General features: G+C 47.5%; 1 pseudogene; it reads left to right on the top strand.

Moving 5' to 3' along the window:
- The window catches only part of LOC102173022, a 31540-nt pseudogene continuing 14494 nt past the window's right edge, over positions 222–17267 (top strand).

The following is a 17267-nucleotide window of genomic DNA, read 5'->3' as shown; positions in this document are numbered from 1 at the left end:
GGTGATCTGGCAGATAATGTATTGCCTGAAGAGTCCACTGCACTTCTCTATCTCTGTAATAAGTTAATCCGGGCCAGGTGAGTCAAAAGTTTTCATCTAGGCTACTGGTCTCTGCCAGGGTAGGTGCAATGAGATTCTAGGGCTGGTTGGACCCACCACAAAAACACCCCAGCCCACACAAATGCTTAGCAACTTCTGGCAGCAACAAAACCCAGCAGGTGTCTCAGACCACAGCAGAGCTCAGAGAAGCCTCCAGAGGAAGCAGAGGAATCAGCATGGTGGAGTTTGCACCTTTGTTTGTGCCACTGGAACGCAGGCTGCAGACCTTCACGGTCCTGCAGTTGATCTTCTCTTACTTGGCCCTGCGTAAGGAAAGCTGAGATGGATTTGGGAGGTCATGGACACCTGCCATTTCAGGTGCACATGGTGCATTGATGGGGAAAGATACAGGTCCTAAGGTGGATGCTGAGCTCAGTGCCTGGGGATCACCTGGGATGAGGGACATCTTTCTCACAGGGCCTTGGGGGAGCTTTGCCAACAGGAGATGTCTGACTGTCTATTACCACCTCAGCTCAGCCTGGGACCTGGGAGTGTCCAGAGGAGGACAGAGATTCAAGTAACCTTGGGCCTGGCACTCGAAGAAGGGCAGCTGAGAAAAGGCATCCAGACCCTCTGAGCCAGGAACAGTAGCTTGTACCTTGGTCCTTATCTCAAGGGCAAACGGGATCCCCAGGAGGGCTTTAGGCAAAGGAGTGACAAGGTCCAATCTGTGGGAGACAAGCTGTAATTTAAGGATCTTCTTGGTTGGGGTGTTGGAGGAGACAGATGACAGGGAGCAGCTGTTAGCAAATTAGATTTGGGTATGCATGTGGGAACACTGTAAAGCCTCTCTACTGACCCTGGGTTGTGGTGAAACAAACTGCAGGCTTTATTGCAGGGGCCAAGGAAGTTCAGGGAACTAAGGCTCAAAATGCCTCAAACCCCTTTGATTACCAGGGATCGGTGTCTGCAGATTGGGTGAGGTAGAGATGCTGGATGTATGATCAACTCCTAGACAATCGCCTGATTACTTGGTGATGAGGTAACGTGGAGCCACCATCATCAACCTTCTGGTTTCCCCTTGTCTGAGGTCTATGGGCTGGTAAGCAACTTCCTCCACCTGCTGAGGCTCAGTATCTACAAAACCTCTCAAAGATGAGTCTCAATATTATCTTCAGCTCTCAGGAACAAACTAAAAGTCTTTGAATTTGTGGAATTGTTAAACTCTTACTTCTTTTTCTTGCTTGACTGTTTTCCTTTGTTTCTGTGTTTATGATTTCTCTTAATAATTTTATTTTCAAAATTTGGAGAAAGCTTAGAAAACTGAAGATTTTCAACAAATAAGAGGTAGGCAGAGGACATGAGGAATCTTTCCCAGGAGGGCTGTATAGGTCCTGCTCGATTACAAGGTCACAATCTACAAAGGGGGTCAACATGTAGACTCATGTGGCAAAACCAGCCCCCTGATGGTTTCTGTATTTGTACAGCCCGTGAGCAAAGAATGGTTTTTACATTTTAAATGCTTGCATTTTACATAATGTTGTGCCTATATAATATGCTCCAAGTTGCCTCTTGAGCACAAATGTCTGAAATATTTACAATTCAAAAAGGATTACTTACTTCTGGTCAAGTGAGACTGGCAGTAGATGGAGAGAAGGGGCTCTTCTCCAATGATATTACAAGATGAGTCTACAGGGCAGAATGCACAGGCTGGCATGTAAGTAAGGATTTCCAGGGAGTCAGTAAACACTGCAAATGTAGTGAATAGCTGGTTCACACTGGGCACAGAGAAAGTGATTAGGGAGGGATGAAGAAGTGGCCAGGAAGGTCACTAAGACCCATCACTGAAGACTCAGATCACACAAAGAAACACTTTCCAATGGGTTACTCATTTTATCTGTTTCTTTCCTCTTCTCTATAATTCACAAACTCATGCAGAAGGTAAGCTTCTTTCAAATAGTTGGTCTTGTTCTCATCTGCATCTCCATCTCCTAGAAGAGTTGATGTTGATAAATGTTTGTTGAATGAATAAATTTTGGGAGCATGATTTGGACATGATAGTAGAATTGAAACTATTGCTCATCCTACTAGTTTTCTATGTGAATTTATCCAATGTGGATATCTTCTCTGGGTTTCAGTAAAGTGGAATACTACATTTTTTCCTTCTTGGTGCTATGAGGGGCAAGAAGGGGTTTCCTTTCTTCAGGGACTGAAAAATACACCCAAGTTAGGATTTAGCCTACTGACAGGATTTAAAGGGTTAGCCCAGCGTGAGGGAGATATTTAAATGTGGGTACTTCTATCTGATCAAGTGGAAATGCCAGTATTTTTAAATTCTTTATTTCTGACTAAAAAACAAATACATGCTATTTTAACATATCCAAACAAAATGTGTGTTCTGAAAGTGAAAGACTTCCACCAAATCCTACCCTACAAATAACTGCTGTTAACAACTTGGTTTTATTCTCTCAATCTGGATGGGAGTTTCTGTTTCGTGGATACAGAAGTTCAGTTTAGGAAGATGAAAAGAGTTCTGAGATACAGGCTGGTATATTTACACAGTAGTGTGAATTAACTTAATGCTGCCAAATTGTCTCTCAAAAATCATTTTGAGTATATGCCAAGAAGTGGGATTGCTGGGTCCTATGGTTGCTTTAGTTTAATTTTAGAAGGAATTTCCATACTGTTCTCCATAAGACCTCTCTCATGAGCCCATAGTTTGAAAAGATACAAACACCCCAGTGTTCATAACAGCACATTTACAATAGCTAGGACATCAAAGCCACCTATCTATCCATTAGAGTAATGGATATAGAAGATAAGGTATTATGATAATGGAATATTACTCAGTCTTAAAAAAGGAAAAAATTAATGCCATTTTCAGTAACATGTATGGACCTGGAGATTGTCAAACTGAGTGAAGATAGTCAAAGAAAGACAAATATCACATGATATCACTTATATGCACAATCAGAAAAAGGGATACTAATCTACTTATTTACAAAACAGAAGTAGAGAAAAAAACTTATAGATACCAGGGGCTAAGGGAGAAGGATAAATTGAGAGATTTGGATTGGCAAATAACACTCCTGTATATACAATAGATGACAATAAGAACCTGCTGTATAGCACAGGGATCTCTACTCAGTGCTCTGTAATGGTCTATATAGGAAAAGAATTTAAAAAGAAAAAAAAAACAGAGTGGATATATGTAAGTGTATAACAGATTTACCTCTCTATACACCTGAAACTAATACAACATTGTAAATGAATTATAATCTAATAAAACTTTAAAACAATAATAAAATACCAAAGAGTCATTTCAGTAACAAGTATTTTGTTAAAGACATTTTACCACCATAAAAATTGAAATGACAAAACAAAGTGCTCCAAACACAACACTGAATTCAACACCACGAGGGCAGGACTTCCTGTCTGTTGTTCATGGCTGTTCCACCAGCACCTGGCATGTTGTAGGTGCTCTGTAGAAACAGGCTTTGTGAACCCTAATCTATTTTGGCTTATGCACTTTACTATTCAGACAGGGGTTCCCCAGTAGCTCAGCTACTGAGTGCTGAGTACTGTAGGCAGGAGATAGCCTCTCAGGAATCTCTGAGGAAGTGTTCTAGAAGGTAAAATGGGAGGAGTCAGGACTTACGGGTTTTTGAGGGGGAAAGAAACAAAACATGTAGTTAAACATCAAAAGAATCTGCCTGTAATGCAGGAGCCATAGGAGATGTGGGTTTGATCCCTGGGTTGGGAAGATCCCCTGGAGGAGGGCATGGCAACTCACTCCGGTATTCTTGCCTGGAGAATGCCATGGACAGAGGAGCCTGGCTGGCTATAGCCCACATGGTTACAAAGAGTCAGACACAACTGAAACAACTTAACACCCACACATGCACTATTCAGGCTGGGTGAAAAGTCCCCTTCTCCAGGAAGGAGGCTATGAATGACAGGCCCGGTTTACCCTACTTTCAAATAGACTACAGGTGGAGGATGAACTTCTTTAAGAGTATAAGAACAGGGTGTTGAATGAAGGGAATGGAATGGAGAGGACACAGTATTCTCTAACAGTGAGGCTCCATTGGTATGAGATTATAGACAGACCCACAGACCACCTGACCAAGAGTCAAAGCACAGATTAGTCTGTGAAAGGGACTCAGAATTATAAGTCTGGGAGGAATTGCTCACTGGGGCTGTCTCTAGCCCTGCTGCAGTCCTGATGAACAGACCAGGCCTGAGTTGCCCTCTTCCTCCCTCCTTCCTTCAGCAGGACAGGGCCTGGAAGCAAAGGAAAGAGGTCAGCAAAACTAAAGAACCTGGGAGTTGTATCAACTGAGCAGCTTAGTGTAGCTGGAACATGAGGTGCATGTGGTGAGACTGGAACAAGAGAGGGTTTGGGCCACCAGTGGGGAGCTCGAGCTCAGGCTGAGCTGCTTGAGCTGAGCCTCAAAGTTATAAGAAGTCATGGGGGGACTTTAACTAAAGGGGGAATGTGGTGGGATTTATCTATGTTGAGGTGAGTGTAGACAAGAAGTGGGCTGGGTAGAAAGAATGCCTTTTCTCTGGGGTTCTAAAGAATGGACTGGAAAGAGTCCATCCTGTCACATCTCCATCAGGTGTTTCTTGAACACCTGGTGAATACAGACAAGGGAGGTGGGTGGGGAAGACACAAGTGAGTAAGCAATCTGGTGCAGTGGGAAAATGCAAGTTTGAAATTAGGCCAACTGGTTTCAAATCCAGGCTCTCAATGTGACACTGGTGGTGTTGACTGCATTTGCTCCTCCTTGAAGCCTTGGGAAGCTGATCTCTTCCTTCAGGGGTGAGGGCTGGACTGGACAGTGCTGCTAGTGCTGGGTAGATGAGGATGGCTTATTCTGCTTCCCTTCCCAGATATTATCTGCTATGTAGTTTTCATTGGCCTCCTGTTCACAAGATTCTGGATGATCAGTATCCTGTATGTGATCTGGTGGTACCTGGATTGAGACACACCACGGCAAGGGGGCAGGCAGAGTGCTTTCATAAAATGCTGGGCTGTATGGTAGTGCATGAAGGACTGTTTCCCCATCTCAGTGAGTATGGGGCTGGCTAAGGAGTGGTCAGGACCATAGTCCCCATGAGTCCATGGAGAAGTGTGACCCTGTGTGCAGTGAGCAGAATATTGGGCTGGGAAGCAGGAGGCAGGTTTCCACCACTCTGTGGTCAGTGGAAGAGTCAGCTTCTGTCTGGCTGCAGTTCTCCAACTTCAGTGAGGTGAGGCCACTATGAGGACTTGATGAAAAAATAATTTGAGGAACCCAGTAGGCCATGAAGTGCAGCATATGTATCTTCCAGGTGTAAATCTTTAATTCACAGATTTTACAGTGGGGTGAAGGAATCTGCAATGAAAACAAAAATTTCCGAGAGCATCTAGCTGACACTTCATCAGATGATGATACTGATACCCTAAGAGGAAAGAAAGTGTGATCAAGGACATAGAGCAGGGTCTTTTATTGATTTTAAAGTGTGTGCATTCGCTCTGAGGTTAGAATCAGAACAGAGAGCTCTCAGGATATATCCTGCCCCAACTTTGATATGCTGTGTGTCCTTAGACAGAACTTTGCTCATTCTGAATCTCAGTTTCCCCAGGGATCTGCTAAACAGTCCAATTCCTCCTCTTCTACCTATCTCTTAACCTCTGATCACTGACTCATGGTACCTTATGTCCATTTTGTAAACCTGACCCTGGACCCAAGGATAAGTCCTTAGGGATGCAGGCCCCTGAATTTGAATGAACTGACCTTTGTCCATTGCTGAATCCCAGACAGGCTAAACCCTTGGATGTAAGCAGCTGTGATGGTAAATCTTCTAGTGGGGACAGGAAGAGGAAGGTAATGTGGACACAGAGAGGAGACAGGCAGGGACAGGTGGCCCTCTCTGGACACAGGAGAGAAGAATGTATAGTGACACCTCTAGGAGTGGACATCATAGGTTCTAATACAGGGTCTGCAACATAGCAGCTGTGTGACCTTGGGTGAGTTACACATGCTCTCTGAGCTTCAGTTTCTTCATGTGTAAAGTGGAAATGCTGCCACGTACATCATTGCATTGTGTGGATTCCATGAGACATCAGGTCATTCTGGGGACTTCTAAGGACAGCATCTGGCTCTCCTTTCATACCTGGAGGGGCTGTCGATTACACATCTGGCATAAAAATCATTCTGAGCATGTCTGTGCTTCTGAGAGGATTTCTCAAATAAGGCACTGTTAAAATTGTGGGAAACTGGGCCTGATTTGCAGAAATTTCACCTGCACAGAGTTCAGAATTGTGGGTTTCCTTGGGGGCTCGACTGGTAAAGAATCTCCCTGCGATGTGGGAGACCTGGGTTTGATCCCTGGGTTAGGAAGATCCCCTGGAGAAGGGAACCACTACCCGCTACAGTGTTCTGGCCTGGACGGTTCCATGCTCTGTGTGGTCCATGAGGTTGCAAAGAGTCCACAGGACTGAGCGACTTTCATTTTCACTTTCACTGCAGTCCTGTGGCATCAACACCTGCAGAGGGTGAGCAGTACCCCTGTGTGGCCAGCAGAGAGAATGATGATATTCACTTTGACTCCCCTGTCCTGGACTGAGGCCTGCAGGGGGCACTGTGGCACGCAGATTCTGGACTCTTGTCACCTCCCAGGAGAACTTCCAAGACATCCACAAACCTTTACAGAGCCTTTACAGGCCTTGCAGTGTTCTTAGGATGGCAGTGAATAGGGGGCCAGGGAGTCTCTGCTGTCTACTGAAAACAAATGCATAACCTAAAAGCTGTCAGGGGTTTTGTTCTGACACACTGCTAAGTACTGTAGGCTGGAAATAGCCTCTCAGGAATCTCTGAGAAGGTGTTCTAGAAGGTAAAATGGGAGGAGTCAGGACTTACGGGTTTTTGAGGGGGGAAAAAAACAAAAACATGTAGTCAAACATCAAAAGATTATTGCCAGTCAAAAAGCACACGTCTCCAATTAATGATTTTTCTACATATGGGGAGATAAAAAGCTGGGCTCATTGCAATTATTCCTCTGATGTGCATCCTCACTCTCTGTAACCAGTAACCTATTTTTCCTCCATCTTGAGTTCCTTTCAAGGCCCATTGTCAGCAGCAGCTACAGTGGCTGCTGGCTTGAAGGCAGGCAAGCAACATTCCTTGTCCTAACAACTCTGCTGGGCCTACTCCACATCACAAGCATTTGCACTGTGACTCTATGAGCTACTACCTAGTGGTAGAGTTTCTAGCAAAAGTAGGAGACTTCCTTCTGAGCACTGGAGTTTTCTAAATGCACCCTATGGGCTTCCTAAGAGCTAGTGGTGGAAAATCAGGTTATCCCCAAGTACAATTGCTTCCCCCTCATGCTGAAGATCAGTCCAGGAGCTGGGTTTCTGTGTAAGATATCATTATCCTGGAGCAGCAGTGTCTACACAGACCAAGGCCTGAGCAGGTGTGCAGTGCTATGGGCAGGCTATGACCTGGCATCAGGAAGTCCTACAGACTTGGCATGACAGCTCCCTGGCCCTTCTCCACCCACACCTGCGGGCATCACTAGAGACTTCACGCCTCTCCTCCCAGCCCCTACCTACCTTCAGCACCCTGGGGTCTCTTACACTGAGTTACAGTGACTCAGGGGTCCTGCCCTCCACCCAGGACAGAACTCCAGCTGCCGCAGTCCTTGAAGAGATGCTCACTCCCTCCTGCAATGGCTCCTTCATTCTGGATGGGCTCTGCCTGGGACAGGGTTTCTTGTAGGACAGGGGCTTGGGTCCCTGTCACCCTCCCAGGAGTCTCACCTCTGCCTTGGGCAGGGGGCCTTCCTTCCCTGGTGGGCTGTATCAGCTTCATCCACTCATGGGTCTGTTCTCCCCCTCTGTTCTACAGCCTCCCAGAGCATCACCTTTGCTTCAGGCCTGCAACGGGGACTAGGCTCGTCAGATATGCTGTATCTAATCTCAGGACACTCTTATGGAGGGTTTATAGCACTTGGGCTCAGGGGACATAGAAGAGGTCCGTACAGAAAATCAGCAGGTGGACCAGAGGTGGAGCAAGGTGTAGCTCTGATTCACCAGGTTGCTGTTCCTTCAGCTGGTCTAGACTGCCGACCTGGATCCCTCCTGGAACTACCTCGCTGGCTTCCGCTCTCATGGGGTCCTTGCCACTGGAACTTTTACCAACCTGTGCACGGAGGGCATGGGCTTCTGCTCAGCTTTCCCAGGCATCTGCTTGCATCTGATGATGCTGCACTGGGGTTTCTGGGCCCCTGTTTTCAGGAATTACATCATGTCAGGGAGTGAGTCCTGCCACTCTTTCTGTCCCAGGATGATGAGGGCTGAAGGCATGAGAAAGGGTTTTAAGGAAGGCGGTCAATTGTTCTGTACTTCTTTCAAGTGAATGTGTAGTAGACAAGGAGATGAGACCCAAAGAAGCACTTCCCATAGGTCTGTTCTCAGTGATGAGCTTGGTGGGAGAATTGGGAAAAGGAAGTTCCCTGCCAACACGGAACTCCCTGCTGGAAAGTGGGGTAGAGCCCAGGCAACATACTCCTGAACCGTGCTTGCCCCCTTCACACTGCACGTCACCACCTTCCTCTATCCCCAGGGCTGGGCTTATCAGACAAGGAGAGTGCTGTTCACATCCTGAGCAGGAAAGGAGGCAGCAACCTGCTGTCCATTGTTGTTGGAGGAGTCCAGGAGTTACTGAATGCCACACCTGGAGCCTACAAGCTGGTGCTGCAGAACCGCAAAGGCTTCATCAGGCTCACCCTGATGCACGGGTACTGGGGAAACGGCTCGGAGTTCAACTGGAGATTGGCAAGGATTGTAGTTTAGAAGGAAGACTGCAGAGGCAAATGCAGATCCTATTTTGGCAGGCAGTGTCTTCATTCATTAACAATGAACATTGTATGTTGGTGATAGATGCACTGTCTCAGGCCCAAATACCCAGAGAAAATTCTAGAAGGAAGATTTTGTGACTAAAGGGATTAAGTCTCAAAGGTCATATTGCTGAAAGCTTGCATTACATCTGAGACCCAGAGGATCTTGGTGAATGGAATTTGGGGCATCAGTTCCGTTCAGTTCAGTTCAGTTCAGTCGCTCAGTCGTGTCCGACTCTTTGCGACCCCAAGAATCGCAGCACGCCAGGCCTCCCTGTCCATCACCATCTCCTGGAGTTCACTCAGACTCATGTCCATCAAGTCAGTGATGCCATCCAGCCATCTCATCCTCTGTCGTCCTCCTGCCCCCAATCCCTCCCAGCATCAGAGTCTTTTCCAATGAACCAACTCTTTGCATGAGGTGGCCAAAGTACTGGAGTTTCAGCTTCAGTATCATTCCCTCCAAAGCAATCCCAGGGCTGATCTCCTTCAGAATGGACTGGTTGGATCTCCTTGCAGTCCAAGGGACTCTCAAGAGTCTTCTCCAACACCACAGTTCAAAAGCATCAATTCTTCGGCACTCAGCTTTCTTCACAGTCCAACTCTCACATCCATACATGACCACTGGAAAAACCATAGCCTTGACTAGACGGACCTTTGTTGGTATAGTAGAGAGCTATTCTCCTATCTTTAAATATCTGTGAAAAATAGAAGCAAGCCAGGGCAGAAGAGATTTTCCTAGAAACTCTGCAGTTGTTTCATATCTCGGAGGACTTTCGCCAGTATTGTGGTCTCCCTGTCATGATCCTGTAAACTGAAAGGGTTAATTTTGAATTTATGCTGAATCTATTTTTTTAACTCTCTGCTTCTTACTATTACTGTAGTAATATACATAATGATCTGCTTAAGGGAGATAACCAGAGTTGAGGGAGATAACCAGAGTTGAGGGAGATAACCAGAGTTGAGGGAGTCTTTGGGCCTAGAAAAGAAAACAACAGTTACAAAGGCCCTTGCTGAATTATCTAACTTCAGAGAAAACAAAACCGAACTTTAGGTCCCGCCCTGACCTGATGCTCCAGGCCAGTTGTATCTATCTGGGACTTATCACCCTGTGTCCAGAAACCTTCCACACCATACATTTGCCAGATACTTATCACCCCCTGATCAGAAGACTTATCACCCCCTGCCCAACTACAAATGCCATCTCAACTAAAGAATACCCAAAACATCCTGCCTGACTAACGTTTCCCTTATGGCTTCCACAAATCTCCCTTTAAATATGAAGCCTCCCTGATCCCTCTTGGCCTCAGCCTGGTCATTAGGCTGACTGTCACCCCTCCTTGCCTGAATAAAGGTAACCCACTTCCGTTGAGGTCATCTCTCCTTTTCTGCCTCGGGGGAAACTATACCTTATATTCTTGGTGCCGAACCCAGGAGAGGGCGAAGCACTCATCTCACACACACACCCTCTCTCTCTCTCCCTCCCTCTCATTGTTTTCCCTTTTCCAGGAATCTGGGAGCATGAATACCCCAGAAAGTTCACTTTCTGCTGGGGCTTGTAAGTTCCCCTTGGGGACACTAGTGCCTTTGTGAGCGGTACAAGCCTTGTGCTAAGGCTTTATTGGTGCTTCGAGTACCCCCAGGCCTCAGCTCTACCCCCTTCCTCTTTCTCTCTCTGATGGCCTCTGGAATAGGGAACTCTTGCCATTCGACCACTCTACATGAAACACTCCTCTCAAGCAGGCCCCTAGATTGAGGTAGGATCTGGACGGTGTTCTAGAGGCACCCTAGAACTCAGTCCTCTCTGGGTCCCAGGGACCCCCAGCCTAGGGCCACTCTGTAGGCAACGGTGGGGAACGCTCCATCTAACACAGAGCTCTCTTCTCATAACTCCTACTGCGACTGCGAATAGGAGCCTCTGCTTGCCTTCAATAGGCTCCAATAGGAGCTTCTGCTTGCCTTTCAATTATGGGGTCTGGCCAATCTGTCCCAAAAGATTCCCCTCTGGCCTGTGTTCTCACAAATTTCAAATCACTATTACTCACTGAACTCAAAGCTAACCACTTAAAACCACTCTGTATACAGATCTGGCCTCAATACCAATTTGACAATCAAGACCACTGGCCTGAAGTCGGCACATTTGACTTTAACATTCTTCAAAATCTCACTGACTTCCTTAAACGGAATGGCAAGTGGTCTGAGCCCCATATGCCCAAGGCTTTTGGGCCCTTTGGAGCAGGCCTTCCCTATGCAAGGCCTGCTCCACCCACGAGGTCCTTCTATGCACCTTGCCTCCCAAGCAAAAAGGCTCTTCTTCCTCAACTAACAGCTGACCTCGACCTTCCACACCCCGGGAATTTGACCCCGCAGATGAGCCCCCTCCCTACCAACCACCCCGCCAACCCTATCCTTCCCCCTCATCCAACACACCTACTGACCCCAAAACTTCTCCTGACTCCCCCTCGACCCCACTACCCCATCTCCCCAACTCCCCCTTCCCCCTTCCCTCCACCACTGCCACACAGGTCACGTACCCAACACGTGTTTCCTCTGAGAGAGGTGGCAGGACCAGAGGGCCCCACCCGAGTCCATGTGCCATTTTCATTGTCAGACATGAGCCAGATAGAAGAACAGTTGGGATCATTTTCTGAAAATCCTACCAGATACAGAAAAGAATTCCTGAGACTCTCCCAGGCCTATAACTTCACATAGAGTGACGTCTATTATATCCTAAATGCCACTCTCACCCCAAATGAAAAAGACTGTATCTGGCAAGCAGCGAAAGCCCATGCTGATCATTTACATAACCAAGATCAGGATAGCCCAGTTGCTGATGGGGTGGTGCCTCAGTTAGATCCCCGCTGGACTTACCAGCCTGGTGACCCAGGTGTTAGGAGACTCAATCATATGATTACCTGCATTCTAGAACAGAAAAATACTCATATCCATGTCAATTATGATAAAGTCAGGGAAATCACCCAAGGGGCAGACGAAAATCCAGCCTTATTCTTGGTACGCCTCACAGAGGCAGTCCAGAAATATACCAACCTAGATATTACCATCCCTGCTGGGTTACTCTACCTTCATGTTTAATTCATCAGCCAGTCCACCCCTGACATCAGGCACAAGCTTCGACAACTAGATAAGGGCCCTGGGACTCCCCAAAGAGACCTTCTAGAAGTAGCCTTCAAGGTGTTCAATAATATAGAGGAGGAGGCTAACAGAGAAAAAAGACCTTGAGAGAAAAGCTAAATATGCCTTTTTTGGTGGCAGCAATTAAGGGAAGAGATCAGCCCAGCCTACGTCATCCCAGACTGGGACTTAAGACCCGCCCTGGACCCTGCTTCTGATGCAACCAGTCAGGACACTGAGCAAAGGCATGGCCGAACCTGAAGCCCCCACAAAAGCATGCCCAACTTGTGGTCAATGGGGACACTGGAAGATGTACTGTCTCCAGGGATGCCCTGGGACCCCTGGGGAGGTCCCTACCTTCCAGACCTGGAGAGTGGAATGTCCACAGGGACACCCTGGCACCCCTGGAGAGATCCCCACTTATCCCCAGAACCCCAGTCCAACCCTACGAGAGTTGTTCCAATGATGGGCCCGGGTTCCAGCCCCCCGGCCTGTGTCCCAGACATGAGCTCAGAACTTAGGGTAGATGGGATTCAGTTCAGTTCAGTTCAGTTGCTCAGTCGTGTCTGACTCTTGGCGACCCCATGAATCGCAGCACTCCAGGCCTCCCTGTCCATCACCATCTCCTGGAGTTCACTGAGACTTACGTCCCTCGAGTCCGTGATGCCATCCAGCCATCTCATCCTGGGTCGTCCCCTTCTCCTCCTGCCCTCAATCTCTTCCAGCATCAGAGTCTTTTCCCATCACTTCATGGGAAATAGATGGGGAAACAGTAGAAACAGTGTCAGACTTTATATTTTTGGGCTCCAAAATCAGTGCAGATGGTGACTGCAGCCATGAAATTAAAAGACGCTTACTCCTTGGAAGAAAAGTTATGAACAACCTAGATAATATATTCAAGAGCAGAGACATTACTTTGCTGACTAAGGTACACCTAGTCAAGGCTATGGTTTTTCCTGTGGTCATGTATGGATGTGAGAGTTGGACTGTGAAGAAGGCTGAGCGCCGAAGAATTGACGCGTTTGAACTGCGGTGTTGGAGAAGACTCTTGAGGGTCCCTTGGACTGCAAGGAGATCCAACCAGTCCATTCTGAAGATCAACCCTAGGATTTTTTTGGAAGGAATAATGCTAAAGCGGGAGCTCCAGTACTTTGGACACTTCATGCGAAGAGTTGACTCATTGGAAAAGACTCTGATGCTGGGAGAGATTGGGGGCAGGAGGAGAAGGGGACGACCCAGGGTAAGATGGCTGGAAGGCATCACGGACTCGATGGACGTGAGTCTGAGTGAACTCCAGTATATGGGGTAGTGGCCAGAAAAAGACCTCCTTTACAGTAAAAACTGGAGCCACTTTCTCTCTCTTAACTTCTTACTCTGGCCCAACTCAAGACTCAGCACTCACAATCAAGGGGGTCTCTGGAGTTCCCTTAAGGCCAAAAATCAGCCCTCCATTACTCTTGTTAATTTGGAAAATCAACCCTCATACACTCATTCCTCACAATGTCTCAGTGCCCAATGGCACTCCCAGGGAGAGATTTGTTATCCAAATTGGGGGTCTTTATTACCCTACTCCACCTCCATACAGTCTCTATATTCTGCACGCAGATGGCACCTGGACCATCCCTATCCCTCACCCCTGATCTTCCCTTGGATCTGCCCGCCTTAGACCCCCAAATCTGGGACACTGACCACCCATCCATAGCCAAACATCATCCCCCAGTCCACATTGCCCTAAAAGACCCCTCGACTATAATCACCCAACAATGGTACTCTCTCACCCAAGGGGCCCGCAAGGGACTTAAGCCTATCATAGACCATCTTCTTCAATCCTCTATCTTAATTCCTACCCATTCACCACACAACACCCCTATGCTGGCAGTAAGGAAGGGACCAAACTCTTGGACACTGGTCCAAGATCTGTGAAAAATCAATGAGGCCTTCCTGCCTACACTCCCAGTAGTCCCTAACCCTTACACCCTACTGTCTGCAACCCACTTCATGGTATTAGATCTCAAAGACATCTTTTTCATCATCCCGCTCCACCTCCTCTCCCAATCCCTTTTCGCCTTCACCTGCCAAGACCCTGAGACTTATGTTTCCCAGCAACTAACATGGACAGTTCTATCCCAGGCATTCAGAGACAGCACCCACTTTTGGGGATAGGCTTTACAAAAGGACCTACAGACACTTGACCTAGCCCCGAGTCATCTCCTCCAATACGTAGATGACCTCCTCCTTTGTAGCCCAAGCTGAAAACTCTGCCTCCAACATACTGCCAAACTCCTTGGGGCCCTGGGATCCTGGGGTTATCGAGTGTCCCAATCCAAGGCCCAAGTAGTACAGACAAATGTCACCTACCTGGGGCTCTCCATATCCCACCAACAAAGAACTATTCCACCAGATAGAATCCAGACCTTAATTAACTGTCCACTTCCAAAAACAAAAAGGGAACTCCTGTCTATCCTCAGCCTCCTAAACTTTTTCCGTATCTGGATTCCTAACTTCCCCCTCATTGCAAAGCCGCTCTATGAGGCAACTAAGGGATGTCTGGATGAGCCCCTCTTTAAGCCCTCCTTGCTGGCCAATCCTATTTACCAGCTCACACAGAGCCTCCTCTGACTGCCAGCTCTCTACCTGCCAGATCATACCAGACCATTCTTTCTCTTTGCCCATTCCAACCAAGGAAAGGCCCTGGGACTTCTATATCAGCAGGCCGGAGACACCTGGGCTCCCATAGCCTATCTATCAAAACAGCTGGACATGGTGACCAAGGAGTGGCCTCCCTGTATACAGGCCATGGCTATCACAGCCCTTGTACCCGAAGCAAATAAACTCTCTAGGAATGCCCCTTTAACAGTCTGTTCTCCACACACCTTCCAAGACTTACTACCACATCAGGCTTTCCTCTCCCTTCCCCCTTCCAGGGTACAGGTCCTACATGCTTTTCTCCTTGTCCTTCAGCTCTCATTTTCCCCCTGCTCTCCCCTTAACCCCACCAACTTATCACCCACATCCTCTACAACAGACCCTCTCCTACATAGCTGCAGCCTGACAGTAGATCTTACCCCAAACTCCTTCCAACATTTAACAGATCAGCCCATCCTAGACCCAGACACCCCACACTGGTTCGTTGATGGCAGCTCTAAAAAATCCCCACCCTTCGCAGCAGGATATGCCATCATCCAGGGGGACCTTGTCACAATCATGGGACCCAGACAATTGAAGCTTCACCTCTGCCACCTCACACCACCTCCCAACAGGCAGAACTGATAGCTCTCACCAGAGCTTTGACTCTGGCTAAAAATCTAAGGGATAACATCGACACAGACTCCAAATATGCCTGTAACATACTTCACTCAAACATCCTAATATGGAGAGAAAGAGGTTTCCTAACCCAAAAGGGATCTCCCATTCAGACCTGATCCACAAACTTCTAGAGACAGCACTCTTACCAAACAAAGCTGCCATCCTCCACTATAGGGGACATCAAAAGGGAAGTCTCATATGAGCCTACAACAATGCTGCAGACCAGAAGGCAAAGGAGATGGCACTGTGCCATCCTTCCCTCCAGTCCCCTGTCATCTTAGCCCTGACTCCATCCAACCCTCCCACCACCAGAGAAATCCTCACTTATCTACACTCATTCTTTCATCCCTCATCCAGGACACTCCAACAGTTCCTCCATAACCACTTCCCCATATCCACTGCTGACCAACAATATTTAGATAACCTTACCCGCCCCTGTCAAACGTGTCAACGTACTATTCCCAATTCCAATCTTAAACCGACATCCTTTCCAATCCATCAAATGCAAGGCAGCCTACCAACACAGGATTGGAAGATAGACTTTACTCATATGCCCCTGGTTCAGAGTCAGGTTCCTCCTGGTCCTTGTGCACACCTTTTTGGGATGGGTAAAAAGAAGCATTTCTCACTACAAACAAAAGAGCCCAGACTGTGGCCCAAATCCTCCTCACAGAAATTATCCCCAGGTTTGGCCTGCCTTCATCCCTACAGCCTGATAATGGCCCGAAATTTATGTCCAAGGTCACCCAACAATCTGTCCAATTCTTACAGATACCCTAGAAATTTCACATTCCATATCGTCCCCAGTCCTCAGGAAAGGTAGAAAGAATGAATAGAATAATCAAAGAAACTCTTACCAAACTAACCCTTGAGGTATATCTGGATTGGACTAAACTTTTGCTGATTGTTCTCCTCAGAGTATGGGCTTTGCCCAGAAAGCCCCTGGGGCTGAGCCCCTTTGAGGTGATGTATAGAAGGCCCATGCTCCCTCGTGGACTCTCACAGAACCTCCTCCCATAACAAGCTTCCTACACTTCTCTCTCCTGGCGGAACTCTGCAATGCCCCCTGGAAATACGTCGACCACAACTTGTCCGCCCCTGACCCCAAAGCCTCCTTGCCCCCTTTACAAACTGGGGACATGGTCTATCTGTCTGATAACCCCTAGGGTGACCTAACCCCAAAGTGGCAGGGACCATTCAAAATCATCCTCCTTACCCCAACTGCAGCTAAACTCGAGAAGGTCGTCTCCTGGGTACACCTCTCTCGCCTAAAATGGGTCACCTCCGATCCTGCACTGCCCTCCTTAACTGACCCCTATCAAAGGTCCCTCACAGGACCTACCTCCTGAAAAATCACCCAGCAACAACCTCTGTCAACCATCCAAGAAGTCACTGAATGACCTGGACACTCTTCAACCTACAGCTGTTCCTGACTCAACTACTTCAAGACTCTGGACCAGTGCCCCGACAGGAACGTCCTTAGAAGATCTGACCATGCTGGTGTCTCAACCGTGGCTCCAGGTGACCTTCTGCAACCTAAGTCCAGACAAAATTGATTTCTTTACTCTCATTCTCTACATCATTCTACATCCTAATGAACAGTGTTCCTCCTCAGATTCAAGCAACCACCAACTTGGAGCATTCTGCTCCTTGCACTGACTGGCCTCTCCCCATCTCTCTAATTATAACTGCACTCTTAATCTTAATCCTTGCTATAGGCCTAGTAACTGTCTCCCCTCAGGACTGGTCACCTATCCTTCATCTCTTTGTCAGTATGGCCTAAGTTGTTAGCTGTGTTCTACTCCTAGGGTGCTATTTCCTCTGTGCTGCCTAACTAACAGCCCCATGACTCCCTCGTTCCTTATCCTTGCTGCACTCCCCAGCCTTCTGGCTAGTCCCTG

Source organism: Capra hircus, chromosome 15 (genome assembly GCF_001704415.2).
Source record: "Capra hircus breed San Clemente chromosome 15, ASM170441v1, whole genome shotgun sequence".
Taxonomy (NCBI): Eukaryota; Metazoa; Chordata; class Mammalia; order Artiodactyla; family Bovidae; genus Capra; species Capra hircus.
The sequence above is the reverse complement of the archived record's forward strand: the minus strand, read 5'-3'. Positions and strand labels throughout refer to the sequence as shown.